Raw genomic sequence first — 16,567 nt, 5'->3', positions numbered from 1 at the left:
ATGCCGCTTAATACCTTAATTTCTAAGTGGTACATGACAGGGATTCAGCATACATGACAAAAATCAGTTAAAATTAACCATAAGATCAGAAAACTCACTTATTTAACTGCTGAAATTTAACAAAAAAAATATTTACCAAGTGCTGGAAGTTCAACACATAGAGGAGCTGTATGAACACAATCCACCCACAAAATCATTCAGCGTGAATATACTTGATATATTTGGTTTAAGGACCATCCCCTGGTTCTGCCCTCATTATCTCTAGGAAGCAACAGAATGAAACCGCTGGGAGCCATCATCAGGAGTTTTGGGCTGCAGTGTCACCAATATGCAGATGACACACAGCTGTATCTCTCATTTAAATCTTCACCAGAGTTGGCTGTGGATACCTTGTCCAAGTGTCTGGAGTCCGTAAGTGGATGGATGGGAGAGAACAGGCTGAAGCTGAACCCCGATAAGACTGAGGTATTACTAGTGGGGGACAAGGGAAGGTTGGGTGATTTTGACCTGATACTTAATGGGGTGAGTTTGCCCCTGAAGGACCAGGTCCGCAGTCTCGGGGTCATCTTGGACTCCCAGCTGTCTATGGAGGCTCAGGTTTCTGCAGTGAGCCGGGCAGCTTGGTACCAACTTAATCTAGTACAGAGGCTGCGACCCTATCTTCCCATACATCTGCTCCCACGAGTGATACATGCCCTGATCTCCTCTCGATTAGACTACTGTAATGCGCTCTACGTGGGGTTACCCTTGAAGACGGTCCGGAAACTCCAGCTGGTACAAAATGCGGCGGCACGCTTAATAAAGCAGACCCGCCGCTGCGATCATATCACCCCAGTGTTGATTGAATTACACTGGTTGCCAGTTGTATACCAGGCCCAATTCAAGGTGTTGGTGTTAACCTTTAAAACTCCATACGGTTCCGGCCCAGTTTATCTGAAGGAGCGCCTCCAGTATCACCAAATATGCCGTCAAACAAGATCAGCCTCACAGGACCTTCTCTCGGTCCCACCGACTAAGACAGCTAGGTTGGTGCGGACCAGGGAGAGGGCTTTTTCGATCGTGGCCCCCACCCTCTGGAACTTACTTCCCTTTGACCTTCGGCATGCCCCCTCCCTGTTGACTTTTCACCGAGCCTTGAAGACCTGGCTCTTCAGGCAGGCCTATGGGATCTCTGGGGTGGGTTAGGTTTTACACTGTATTAATGTAAGATGGTCTTCAGATGAGATGTTATGATATTAATAATGTGATGATTATGTATATGAGCAGATTGTATTTTATATTGTATTTTATATTGTACGTCGCCCAGAGTGTCCGTTCAGTCGGACAGATGGGCGTCTGCTAAATAAAATTTTATTATTATTATTATTATCTGTAAGCATGCACAGGAAAGATGAGTAATTCTATTGTTTTACTTGTCTTTAGGCACCATGATTATAATTTTGGCACTATAAGTGAAAGGTAGTGATGATAACTATTCAGGGCTTTGGGATGACTCTTAGCCTTCATAAATGTCAAGTCTCCAAAGGAAGGTCAACATATGCACAGCAAAAAACAAAATAGAGAATTCTTAATCTAAGAAACTATCCACATGAGCAAAAGCTGAATGTATGACTTCTTTTCCCACTGATAGTTGTTGCTTGTACTATTCAGGTCTGTGAGACAAGTTTTGGTCAGATTATGATTTGGTAGCTCCTATAAGCACCTAAAATACCTGACTACTGAGCTATTTTATGGCTCAGTCCTTTATAATAAGACGTCTGAGTCATCAGGCAACAACAAAACCCACTTTGCCACTTAGTATACACTTAATGGGAATCTGCAGCCAGTCCTATCCCTAACCAGAAGTTGGGCATTTAATGTTACCAGCCCCAGATCTTCGGGCTGCATCTCTTGAGGAGATAGACCTATGCAGGTTAACATTTTCTTGACTAGACACTCATTAATTATTGTTTTGTTTTGCTTTTGAATTGTTTTTATGGTTTTATATTGCTGCACATTGTCCTTATATGTTATGAGAAGGTGGTAAAGAAATACTTTTTTAACTAAATAAGAGCCACTGTATGATCAGCCTATTTTTAAACACTTGCTTGTTACATTCACACTTTAAAGGAGGGGTGGATAACTTGAGGCTCCGGGGCCAAACATGGACCTCCAGGCCTTTCCATTTGGTCCTGAGGACATTCTCCAGGCCACACCCTTCACTGCCTTGCTCTGTGCCCACCCTGAGTTCTTTTGCCAAACTGGTATATTTCCTTGAACTATAATGATTCCTTTCTGCTTGCCTAGATAGAAAGTTGCATTTGGTTGTGTGAACCTTTGACATTTGCATGGCTGGCATGTTAGTCTCCAGTACAAAGAAAGGTAAGAGTCACCTCTGTTGCTCCATCTACTTTTGCCAATGACCCCATCCACTGGTATGCAGCCCATCAGAAGGCTGCCCATGAAGGAATGTGGCCCTCAGTCTTAAAAAGGTTTCCCACTCCTACTTTAAAGCTTGTGGTTTCAGACATGCATTGAAGGCATCTCGTGTGTAACATGTGAAGTGTCACTGTAGGTGGAGCTTTTCTGTGACTGTGTTATGTACTAAGTGGTTGTAACAGACTTTGGCTGCAACAGTACAGACAGCCTGCTTAAATTAGTGTTATGCCCCCCAAAAACCCTTGCATTTTTTTAGCCATTCTCCACCAATCAATTAGAAAATAAATTGTATTTGAGAATTATCAAAGGGTAGAGAAAAATTCAGTGACATTCTCATGGGTGGGCTGCCAAGTTTTTCTGTGCTTAATCTTACCTTCAGGATGACTGAGGGGCATTCTGAGTGCCCCTTCTTTCACCTCTCCGGTGGTCTGCACTGTACTGCATCCCTGGATGCTTGCCTTTCCTGAACACCTTGTGACATCCTCAGCTGGGCTTTCCTCAGGAAGGCAAGGAGGCTCCCTACTGTGCACCTGAGAGTCGTTCATTGTCATTTTCTTTTCTTTTAAAGAAATCAGCATGACTTTTTTTTAAGGCAAAACAAAATTAATGACTTTGCCAACATCAGGTGCTCAATAGCCAGCCTCCCTGGTTTCCCATGCTTCAATTAAAGCTCAGCAGAAGATGTTTTGAGACAACTCCTCCTATAGGGTTTTTTTTCACATCGGGAAGCCCAGGCAACCAGGGAGGCTGCAGAGTGTTGGAGTAATGTTTAGTGGAAAGAAAAAGACACATGCTGCTCATGACCACCTTGTAACATAAAGTAAACCCAATAGTGCACTCACAAAATGTTTGAAGACATTCTGAAGAGCCTTGATAGTAAGGGAGAAAAATAGAAGCCTCTTCTCAGGGAGAGAAATTTCCTGAGAAACTGAAGGTCAGGTTTCTAGCTTAAGTCTCACAGAAGTCAAAGAGACTATGCAGCCTCGCTGTATGCAGGATTGCTAGCTTTTCATTCTAAATGGGCAGTGCTCTTGATCCTCATTGAACTCATTTCAGAGATTCAAGTCAGCATCTATTAATTTCAAGGATATGTACCAAATTAGGGTTGCCAGGTTCTTGGCCTGAGACTGATCCTGTATCTTTAGGAGAAGAGAAAGTCAGCCAAGTGCAGGTGTTCTTGCAACTCTGTAATGGGAAAAACCACAAGGTGGAATTCTCTCTCCCCCCTCCACAACTTTTAAAGATACAGAAGACCTCTTGGTTGCCAGGCCTAGCCTCCACAAGGTCTTCTGTATCTTTAAAAGTTGTGCAGGTGGAAGGGAGAATTCCACCTTGTGGTTTTTCTTATTACAATGTTGCAAGAACACCTGCACTTGGCTCACTTTCTCTTCTTCTAAAGATACAGGATCAGTCTCAGGCCATGGACCTGGCAACCCTATACCAAATAAATGCCTCAAACTGTTTGTATTATGAAATTCATATTTTCTGTTGTTTAAGAAGATGAAGCCTTGGATGTTGGTTAAATAATAGTTCTTTAGGAGGTTGGCCTTTCCTCCAGGGTGTCCTCTTCTGTGTTCTAGCAGGGTAAATAGGCTTCTCATCCATTGTGACATGCTTGTAAATGAAACGTTTGTACACCAACTTCATTGAGCTTACTAGATGATGAATATCTTGGATTTAAGGTTATATGCATCCAAATTCATATGGATCCATAGTGCCTTCACATTTAGTTCTGCTAACCTAAGAGTTCTTATCAATATTGTATTGCCAAGAAACACTGATTCCTATATCAGGATTCAATGATTTTAATCATTTGAATAAGCTGAGGAACCATAGATCTCTCCAAGGACCCAACAAGTGGATAATTGGAAGAATAATCTATAGACACAACCTAGCCTTGACCTTGCAGCATAAGCAAAGTTGGGCTCAGCTTTCACATGAAAACCATTTCTGTTAGGGACTAATGATCTTTTGGTATTACTAACATAAGACAATGTTGAACACTTGTCAGGATACTCAATGAGGACAAGTGTTAGTTTTTGGCTTTGCATTGGCAACACATGAAGAAAGATTTTTGAAAATAAAAACATAAATATATGCATGAATATTAGCAGCAAAGTTCTTTTCATGGTTTTCCATTTTTTAAAAAAAATATGGAAGTCAGTCCCATGTTTATACAGAGGCAAACTTGTGCAAATTACTTGCATTATAATTGAATTTACAACAAACCTATGACAGCAAAACCTCTGAAATTAGCTTTTAAAAAACTCATTATAGTCTTCTAGATCTCATACATATCAAAAACATTTTTGCAACAGGAACAAACAAGGAAACCTGGTGAAGAATTAAAAAGTGGAGCATTAAGTTCTAGATTTATGACTCCAAGGATGCAGAAATCTGTATTTAGAGGGAGGTTGGAGAGATCCTAGTCATCTGCAAACGACCTTTAAAGTAGCATGCCTGTCAGAAAAATGGACATGTATATATTTTTCATTTATTTATTGGCGATGTCCCATCCTGTTCTTCAAGGCTCAGATCTGCTTCTTAATTTATCATAGCTATGTTACTGATCATGTCCATTTTTGTACACTTACCCTGTAGCAATTGTCCACCATCTTCTCCCATCATAGTCACACATTGGCATTAATTACTGCTGACTTGGGGTCCTGGGAAGAACGCATTGATGAAAGCCAGATTTCAAGAGTGCTGCTAACCAGCCTTTCCCAATCGGTGTGCCTCCAGATGTTGTTGGACCACAACTTCCATCAGCCTCAGCCAGCATTGCCAGTGGTCAGGAAAGATGGGAGTTGTGGTCCAACATCATCTGGAGGCACACTGGTTGGGAAAGACTGTGCTAAACTATTCTTATTTTCTCATCTTCATGTGGTGTTTCTGTCTTTCTAAAGGCAAGTCTGGATATTTTGTGGCAAAGGCCCCTCCCCCCTTTTTTCTCTCTCATGAGGAACCCTGATCCAGAAGGATATTTGTGTGCAGAAAGCCTGTTTTCCTGCATGGATCACTGTCATAGATCAGGGTGGGAAGTGACTCCTATGTCAGAAAAAAGTGTAATGTCTGAGTCGGCTCCAAGTGTCCACTGTATTCCAGATCACTGTATTATTCTTTCAACATTACCCTAGCATTCTGCCAAGGTCACTGTCAAGTTGAATTATTGTTATTGAGAGCCTTTGCCATATTCAGTCATCTTCGATTTCACTGAATTTTTGGCCAAAAAAGTGCTATTTCCTCATTTGTATTAGAATATACCTTCTTCCTGATGTCTTTTCCATGTAGATTTTTGCAGTTTCTTTGACAGATTTTCTGTTAAGATAAACACTGCTGAAGGATCAACACCTGTGTATGTATATGAGAATGGAAGATGACTCCTGTTGCCCTTGCTGGATCAAACTGTGGGTCTATTTAGTTCAGTGGCCGTTATGGAACTTGGAATCTGGGCAGGAAGGCAACAACTCTCTCCTGCTAGATCCCTAGCATGTGATATGAACGAACGTGGAAGTTCCATTTAGCCAAAATTACAAATTGTAGGTTGACTCAGGGGTAACCTTTCATGGGCTGCACGCTGGTGATGAGTGGTGTCAGAGTGACCCCACACTCTTCTTCTCTGTTAAAAAAGAAAGAGTATGGGTGGTGATAATCTCAATTATTTCTCATTCACTCACACACTCATACATTTACACACACACATACTCTCCATCCATTTCTCTTCTCTAATGTGTAAGGAACATAGAAGCAAGATAATTCATCTGATGATGATACTGCAGGACAGGAAAGAAGGTAACAATGGTGCAGAGGTGCCAGGCTGCATAAAATAAGGACAAGGGCTACAGGTTCTCCACCTTCAAAGTAGAACTTTGACATATTCTGGGCAGAGCGGAAACAAGCTAGCTAAACCCCCATGTTTGTACATGTCTAGGAGGATGCCAGCATGGTTAAAAAGTGTCTCAGTACCAACAAAAGGCAAGTAGATTTTTTTAAAAAAGTGGAAGATATAGTAAACAAACCTCATTCAAACTTCCTGAAATAACATACAGACCAAAACACAGACATCCTTCAACATTTACATTTCTCTGAATTTTCTAGCCCAGTAATGTGTACAAAAAATACATATACTAGGGCAGAGTGTGCATAAAAATGCATGCATTCATGAAAATGAGATACAAAAGTATAACATAGAGAAAATTGCTTGCAGAAAAGTGTATATTAGGCAAAAATGTGTACAAAAATGTGTATATTAGAAGAAATTTGCACTAAAATGCCGATGCATTTTGATGAGGACTTTAAAAAAATAAACTTTGCCGACTGATGTGGAAATGTGGTGAACTGGACTGGAGAAATGAGAAACTTAAATTGACAGATGCTCCTCATTTGGGCTGAGTAGCCAGTCTAGCAGCTTCTTCCTCACATGCTTAACTGAAATGGAATTGAACTGTCCGCTAATTGGTTGCAATTATTTATGGCATTTATGAGTGATTTTTCTGCAAAGCAGCTGGCATTTAATGAAACAGCTAAAAATGGCATGAATAAATTGAATAGAATAAAAGCAATACTTGTAAATCACTAAAACTAAGCATAGTAGAAACAGATAAATTTAGTGTCAGGTGTAGGAATCTCTGAACCGGATTATGTCTAATTAAATTATGTCTGATTGACTTGTTCAAAGGATTATGGGTAGAAAAATGTTAAGAGCTAAAGGCCTGCAATGTGCTGCTTCAGGGCTTGTACCAAGATAGTGCAGATAGAGAAATAGGGGAAATGAATGTTCTGGGCCCAGAATCAGCTACCTGTTGACTGATAAAGATGGGCAAGTGGAACACGGGCTAAACTAACTATGCACTGTTGCTATATATAGTTAGCATAATGGTCGGATGGAGATGAGTTGACATGTTAGGACCTGGGAAAAGAGGAACCTTTTAATATTGAAACTGTAAACACAAGGTAAAATTGGGGAACAATTCTGCTTATTCCCCGGGAAACCTTCGGAATGTGGTTTTGGGTCAAAATAGTTAGGGTCCAAGAACAGGGAACATATAGACCTGAAGAAAAGAGAAATGGACACAAACACAAGGGCAAGGAAGTAGGAAAGGCTTCACCTGGGTGTGAAAACCACACAAGAACAGGGAGCTAAGTTGGGAGGGGAGAGAGGTGAATAAGATGTTAAATGGATTGTTCCATGAAAAAAATTACAGCTTAGGATCACAAAGTGACAAATGAACCCAGGTTAAGTTTGTACCTATAAAATATAGGTATACGGGGCAGAAATCTTGCCTTCTCTTCGGAAACTGATGAGAGGTCCCACCTCCAGGGGTGTAAAATATATTCACTTCAGGAGGGGTCCTGACATCCTATGCCGCTCTCTGCCATTTAAGTGAGCATGTATATTGATCTATTGCTGTTAACCTTTAAGCCATCAAATTATGTATCAGGGGCTATTCTTTATTACAATAAAGTCTTTCTATTAACCTATTTCTGGTGTCTGATGGTTCTTTCCAACTGGCTAACCCACCCTCACACACCTAGACTGTGATAGCTTATCATCACCTTCATCCAGTTGGTTTGATTGGCCTGTGCCCAACAGATGTCAAGTACCTAAATTCCTGGCTATGTACTTTACTACTCTTCCAATCTACTGATCATGCAACTCTTAAAAAAAACAAAAAACCCTTTCATTCAGCGAATGCCATTTGGATGTTAGATTCCCCTCTGCCCTGGAATGCAGCCCAGGAAGCCATCTCTTGCCTCAGCCTTGAATAGATGGGCTGGTTACCTTTACAGATCTGCATTCCTGTCTCTTTGTTGCTCTTGATTTTTGTCCAGCTCCAAGCTCTATTGTTCTTTGGCAGGCACAAAATCTTTTGGCACCTCTTTCCTATGAACCCAGAGCCCACAATGGAGGAAGCTCAATTATTACCCCATTATTTCCAGCTACTTCTACAACTATTATGTGCCCTGCCAGATTGCAACAGGCAGAGAATCAAGTTATTCTGAACAAAACCTCATGTCCTAGAATCTACCTATTTATGAATACTTCCCTTTATCTCATAATCATTTTTATGCAAAGCCATTTGGGGAGTAAGGGAATATTTGAGGTAGTTCAAGTACTTCATTGAGTTTATGAGTGATGATGAGACATCTGATTGATGTCAGAGAGAAAGAGTTTGTAATCCAGAAAACTAAAGAGAAGGAATGAGGGAAGGATAGTGTTTTCACTGAAAAATAATTTCATTCAGTGCACTCTTTTAACTTTGGAAAATGCCCACTAATCATAAGAGAGAAAGCATCATTAATTCAAATTGGAGGTCCTGCAAAACTTCAAAATTACAGTTTCACCTTCCAAAAAAAGGTTCACCCACCCAGGATTACATTGAGCGTAAAACTGCCAACTTCATACATTATCACCATTGAACATTTTCCTTGTTGATACATTATGGTCATTGTGGTGACCAAAGTCTGAATCCTGGCAAAATGGAGGCCATGTGAGTGTGTGGTTTCTGCATCCAGATAATTGGTCAATTGCCCTCTTTGGATGGGGTCATACTTCCTTGAAGAAGCAGGTTCATATTCTGAAGCTCCTGAATCCATCTCTGCCACTAGATGTCCAGGTGATATAAGTGGTTAGGAGTGCCAGCTTTGGCTGGTAGAACAACTGTGGCTCTTTCTGGAACAGGATAGCCTGACCACTGTCACCTATGCACTGGTAGCCTCCAGACTGGACTACTATAATGTGCTGTATGTGGGGTTGCCCTTGAAGTTGGCACAGGTGGTGCAGCTAATGCAAAATGCAGCAGCTTTACTACTCACTGGGGTGGACTATAGCCACCATGTTATGCCATTGCTGAAAGAATTGCACTGGTAGCAATTAGCAACCTAAGTTCAAGGTGCTGGTGTACAAGCCCTCTACAGCTTGAGACCAGCTTCCCCCCCCTTATATACCCAATCAATCACTGCAGTCTGCAGGACAGAGTCTCCAGCATATACCAATTTATCAGGAGATCTGTTCTGTATGATATAGCAATTGGCCCTTTAGTGGGGTGGCACCTACCCTTTGGAATTCCCTCCCATTAAATATTAGACCAGTGCTGTACCTCCTGCCTGTTCAGTGCCTACTGAAGACCTTCCAGTTTCGACAAGCCTTTTAAGTGGATATCTTTATCCCAGCCTGCATCTGGATTGGAACTATTTTCCACTGTTTTTATACAACAATACCTCAGTTAACCAATCATTAAAGAATGAAGCCATCCAGGAGGGGGGTGCACACACTCTGACATGGTCAGAATGTGGCTCCTGGCCTGCTGGATTGAGGCTGCTGGAGGTAGCTCTCACACATGTGCCTAGAACCCTATCCCTTGCCATTCCTGCATGCATATGAGGTGCCTGCAGCAGCTATGATCCATCAGTCAGTCCTCCTTACCCAGTAGCAGAGAGGGAATGAGAGGAATGGGAGGGGCTGCCTCTGGACTAGGGATGGAATCTGAACATTGCAGCTATGTTAGCAAAGAAACCAGGATAGTCAGTTCCGCCTCCTCCTCCCCTGATGGATGCATCCTTTCTTTGCCTGCCCACATAGGCCAGGGCAATGAAGCTCTGACTCCTCTCCCCCTTTCTGTCTCTGTTCCCCCTCTCTTCATGAGTGTGTGAGTGTGTAAAAGCAGCTCAGCTGCTGTGCTGGAAGGAAAACAGCTGCTGTGATCACACAAACACACACACCCTTCATGGGAATGAAAGATGCTCCAGAGATAAGAGGGAAGAGAGAAATGTCAGCCTTTACAAGAGAAACCCACAGCTCTTTCTCAGTTCTTGCCTGATCCCAAGAGCTGCTGCAACTCGAGGTCAGGCTATTATCTTCTCATTTTTCCCTTTGTCAACTCAAAACAGCCCGCCCCCTGGTCCTCCTCCTCCATTCCCTGCTCCAGTGAAGGGGAGGATTGGGGATAAGAGAAACAGAGAGAGACTGAGCACAAGGATAGTGATGGTGGTGGTGGTGGGTGCCCCTTGCCTGCCTGTTCAAATGCAGAGGAGGATGGCCTTTTACCAGCTTTGTCTGGTTTGTCAGTTACGGCTGTTCCTGGACAGGGATAGTCTGACCTCTGTAGTCCACACATTGGTAACCTTGAGGCTGGATTACTTTTTACCTGTTTGTATTGTTTTTATATATGGAATTGTTTATAATTGTTTTACACATGGAATTGTTTTTTCAAGGTTTTTTTTTGTTTAATGGTTGTAATGGTTTTGTTTTATAATTGTATATTTTGTTGTTGTAACGCACTCTGGGACCTTATGGTAAAGGACGAATAAGAAATCAAATCAATAAATAAATCCATCCATCCATCCTATGGATACTACTGAAAATGTAATGGAGATGTGCTACAATAATTGTTAATAAATGTATTGATGAAGTGGCAACAATTCCCAATAAGCCCGAAGTTGTAATTGATCATCTTTGGAGAAAATGGATACATCTTAGAGTAGTTACACCCTAGGAAATGTTGAAGAACTCACAACCCTCCGGAGAAAGTCTTACCAAAATGTGTTTGGCTTCTCTCAAAATTGCTCTGACGTCTCACCTCAAAAGCCCTAATCTTTCTTTCTAATTTCACTTTAGGCCCAATTCAGTGACAATCTAAGGCTGTTCAGTCCCTCCGCCCCTGAGAAATTTCACCATTCTTATTAAAACTCTTAGAATTTCCTTCATTTTCCCTCCAGAAGGTTCTCGTAAGAAGGAACCTTCAAATTTGATTTGAATCTTGCTTTAGGTGAAATGTCAGCAACCCTTACAGCAAGCACTTTCATCCACACATGACATGCAAGGTAGGGAGCAAAAAGTAAGCACCCCTGTGAAGCTGCCCTTCATATGACATTTAAAGGTGGGGGGAGCAATTTACTACTTCGAGCATTTACTGCACCTTTACTAGGACCCCCCATCCAGTAAAATAGACCTGACCACAGGGTGAAAAGTGATTGTGTTGTATTTTTTTTCTATACCGCTTAGTGATGGTTGAATATTAAGCAGTTTGGAAATGCTCAAAGAAATTAATTAAATAAAATTAAAGTCCTATGATGTGTAATTAACCACTGGATGAAAATTATATAACTTGATCGACAGCATAGGGCAGCTCAATTTCACATTATATTGGTCATCTTCATTCTCCCATCATATTTATTCACTCCAGACTTTACATCTTTCCTTCCTGAAATGGCTGCTTTAGTGACTTTCAAAGTAACTCTAACAAGCCTTTCATCTCTAAGTTCTGTATCTTGATTCTCTTTTATTGTCTCCCTTACATTTGTGTAAGTATTAGATACCAACCTTTGCAAGCTCCGGTAAGCAACATCAATTACCAATATCTGTTGCTAACTCTTTTTTTATATGTACACATCCCCTATCTCAAAAGGACATATACAAATAACACCTGAACGTTTATCTGAAGTTTCTTGTAAAGATGAAAGTGGGATGCTTGGCCACATTTCACTGTAACATCAAGGTATCAAAAACCTTACAGACAGAGACAGACTCTGTCCCAGCGATCATAAATTCAATAAAAATGTCTCTTTACATTTTTCAACCAAAAAGAAGAGAGTAACAATCCTCTGTACTTTTCAAAGAGTGTCAATTTTCTAACATTTGTTTGTGTTTAAATGAAGTGAAGGATTTTTCACACAGCCTCCAAAATGAATGTCTTTGGGTCTGGCACTCCGATGTAAGCTCCCCATAGCAATCAATAGTTTATTAAATGCCCTACTTAGGCTGCATGTCTGGTAGTCCTTTCACACAAGGTAGGAGAGATTAATGATGGCGAGGTCAATAAATACTTCATTAGCTTAATGCCATTGCACTCTTCTTGTTTTAGATAATGAAGCTCAAGGTCTTGAAGGCCAAAGAAGAGGATTCGTATCTTGTTTCTAAAAGCTAACAAGACAAAGTAAAAACTTCTTGTAAAGACCTGAGAGGATGTGACACAACACTGTCTACCTAATCTATTCAAACAATTACAGTAGTGACCACTAAAAGATAAAGTCTCTGTACTAGGCCATCAGCCACCTGTAGCGTACAGATTTAGGATGTGTGGGGCCCAATTAAAGAAACTTTATTTATTTATTACATTTATACCCCACCTTTATTTTCCTGATAGAAACCCAAGGCAGCTTACATATGGTTCCCAGGTAGTCTCCCATCCAGGCACTGACCAGACCTAACCCTCCTTAGCTTCAGCAGGTTACTGGCCTCATGTGCCTTCAGACCATAGCCTGTGACTTTAGTAGATTTATCACAGGAACACAAGAAGCTGCCTTATCCTGAGTCAGACCATTGGTCCATATAGCTCAGTATGGTCCATACTGACTAGTAGCGACTCTCTAGGATTATAGGAGGGAGGTGTTTTTCCCTGCTCTATCTGGAAAACCTGGGAACTGAATCCAGTGGTGGCTGGTGACCATTGGGACTGGTAGGGCACAAGACAGGGAGGCCAACAGTAGGTGGAACTGAGCCAATGACAGGCAGAGCCAGCTAACTCTAGTTTTCCCCCCATCCTCCTCCCTGAGGAGTCCTACAAGGAACAGCACTGAGTCTAAGGAAGAGAAAGCTGACAGCCAGGGCCACTCCCTGGACTGGTTGTAAGTAAGAAGGCAGGCAGGTGGGGGCTGGCTGTGGGCATACTGAGGTTAGTGGGGCAGTGTCCCATTTGTCCTAATGGACCAGCCTCCACTGATTGAACCTGTAACCCTCTGAACACAAAGCAGATGCTCTACTGCCAAGCTACAGACTTTCTCTGCAATTAAACACGTGAGAGGGAAGGAGAAATGCCTCTTGGTCAATAAAAAAAACACATGCACACGTCCCTGAGAAATGCTGCTGCTCTTAACAAAGCTCTGTTTTGTTTCTCTCAGAACTGTTTAGCTATTTTACCCAATCCGAGCCTAAGTAGTCTTAAAGTTGCATCATGTTCCTCACTGGGAAGCATGGCTCAAAGCAGCATAAGCCCAGCTGGTAGAGGATGCGAGTGTATATTATCATCTGCATTTTGCTTGAAGTCACATTATGTTCATCATCGGAAACACATCTCTAAGCAGCACAAGCTTCACTATGACACATGGAAGGGAAGAATGCTTGTTTATTAACTGAAAGGTGGGACTGGAAGGGCCTGGGACTGGACATGTTCTTTGCAGTTTCCCACTGCTGGGCATGAGCTTGTGCATCCCACTGCCACTGCATTGAAAACACTGTTGATATACTTGAACCTGCCCCTGTATCCAGTATGCTTTTCAGCAAAAGCAGATATTCAGCATTTGCTTTGCAGTGAATTTTGGGCAAATGGGATATTTGTCATGGCTTGGTTGAGAGGTCCCTCCGAGCCCTGTTATGTCAGTTTCCCTACTTGGAGATCTGAAGGCTTGAATCTGGGATCATCTCTGTCAGGTCTTTACAAGTTTATGACCCACTAAGCTGAAGCAGCCTGCTGGATAGGTATTGTGGTATGCTGGTTATGTGATGCCTCCTGCTCATGGCTTTGTCATTCCAGGCAGGCATCAAAAGCAGATTTATTGATACTTAGTCAGGCCACAATATATAGCTGCTGGACTGCATTCAGCATGGTGATTCACACGTTCTCTGAGCCTGTTCTGCATGCAACGCATAGCCACTGCCGCTAAGCTATGGTGCATTGGTCCACAACCATGTGCATAGCATAATTTTGGTTTGCTGAACAGCTGCACCTCCCTCCACATGTCAAGGAGTCACCCACCACCACCATCATCACCACTCTAAAGTTCAAAATGCTCCACTGTGAAACAGAGTTGCTTTTAACAGGAATGCATAATTCCTTGTGCACTTAAAGGAGCTCACTGGGTTGGGACCACAACCCATGAACCAAAGCTATGCAGGGGATTTGACAAAGACAGACCTTTCCAGGAACAGAGGATGCTTCACTGGCTTTCTTACTGTAAAGGAATGAGACAGGTCTTGCTCATGCAAAGCTCCATGTGTGGACTGGAGCCTTGCACACTACTGGGAATGGGTAAATCTGTCATTTTCAGCTTCTCACAATTTTTTATTTCTCCAATCTTAAATTCATTTATCTGTATTTCCACAACAGTTTGAGGGGTTTTTTAAGGCCTCATGAAAATTCATCAGCATTTTTGTGGAAATTTCTCCTAATATTTACATTTTTAGTATGCAGTTTTGCCCAATGTACACATTGTTGCAAAGCAACTTCTCCTAATTTAATGAATTTTCTACTTAGCTGGAGAACTGCATTGAAAAATTCAGAGACATGCAAATTAAAAAGGAGAAATTAAAAACATATTCACTTTGTATATTGTTTTGGAAACTGCAAATTGGGTAAGTTCACTTTTAAATGAGAACTGCATTGAATTTGTCTCCCATCCCTACACACAATCACTCTTGGGTCTGGATGCTATCATACTTTTTCTCTGTTCCCTTTAAGTGGCATGTTGTATCACCACCCTGGAGTATTAAAGAAACCAAGAATACAAAAATAGTTGCATCTTTAATTGCATTGCTTCTTGCACAATGGTTCAGAATAAAATTAAGCCTCCGAGCAGAATCCTGGCACAACCAGATGAGCTGCTGAATTCCTAATATGCGTTTGTCAAGTTTAACATGCTACATCCTCAATCCCTTAACAGAGCACATTGGTTCCCCACCACATTGCAATAAAGCTGCTGGGAAGTTGGAAGCAGCCAGGTGGGCTCCGATTAATTCCTTGCATTCTCATTTTACATTTGCCAGGGTATCCTCCCATTTGTATCTCACCCTGGTGCTACAGGGCTTTCCTATCTTAATAATCAAACACATCACTCTAAAGGTGAAACAGCTGGTATTTCAAGGATAAGAAATTAGCAGTTTCAGTTTGGAGGGGCTAATGATTTTATTTTCCAATTGCAAAATTCCCTGATCACCATTGGCTGATGCTGCTGGGTCATACACAAAGACTAGAGGCAAGAAACAAAAGTATGGATAAAATCAGAGACAAGGCTCCACAACAAATCACTTAAGGGATTACACAAAACACACAAGAAAAAAAAAGCTGAAGGCTTAGGGTCCCTCCTCTGAGGCTACAAAAGTGACTGAGTTCTAGTTTTGTTTCCTGCCATGCTGAAAAGGATGACTCATTAATAATCAGACAGGTAGCTCAGTCTTCAAATCTTTGAGCCAAACTTCAAGTGTGGTTAAATGTGTCTTCACATCATGTAATGCAAAAGTACACAAAAGGTAGATTGCATCAGCTGAGGGAGGTATGATGCTAAGATCTGTGCAGGGTTTGGCACCAATGAGGGATTGCTCCCTCTCAAAGCAAATACCCTTGCTTCAAAAGAGGACTTGTCTTCAGAACTGCAAGAGGAAATGGTTAAATTCCCCCTCCGTGCCTGCACTGATTCCATTAATTATCAGCCTACCTAGCTGATGTAATTTTTTGTTTAAAAAAAGTCTGCAAGTCAAATTCAAGGACACATGGGCAGAACAATCCAAAAAAAAAACAAAGGAGAGGGGAGGAAAAACTAGAAACTGATGAACAACCTTTTCATATGCTCTGCTGGGTTTATATCCTCTCTCTCTCTCTCTCTCTATCTCCTTGTTACAATGATTCCAATGGGAGGGAAATAAACTAGGCCAGCTCCTGTGCTGGTGTAGTTAGTTCCCCATTCTCAATGAAAACTGCTCAGGGAAGCAAGTTTGACAGCCTTAAATCAGTAGCCAACATCCATCACTTATTGGCTGTCCTGCATGAGACAGGCAACGTGCCTCTGCATCTCTCTCATCCTCAGTTGTGACACAGAAGGTCACCTCCTCCATCTGCCCATGATAAGGAGGGAGGGTAAGGGAATGGAAATCCTTGCACAACATTCTGTAGATGTTTGGCCCACAGAAAACCAGCGTAGGTTTTTCCCTGGAAAACAAGTCAAAGCAAGCTGTTTCTGCCCTGCTTCCTAAATATCCCCATAATTAGGGAAGCTTGGGGGATTTGGGATGTCCACATTCCAGAGCACACCTGTTCTGCAGCAGATCAGAACATGATTCTACACTCCTTTCCACCAGATGAGCTTGGCTGTAAATGGGGCAGTCATCTTTCTTCTGTTCAATTTTGCAGGAAGGAGTGAGATGTGATCTCGTCCTGTC

This window comes from Rhineura floridana, chromosome 1 (assembly GCF_030035675.1).
Source record: "Rhineura floridana isolate rRhiFlo1 chromosome 1, rRhiFlo1.hap2, whole genome shotgun sequence".
Lineage (NCBI taxonomy): Eukaryota > Metazoa > Chordata > Lepidosauria > Squamata > Rhineuridae > Rhineura > Rhineura floridana.
Note: the sequence above shows the minus strand (reverse complement) of the source record.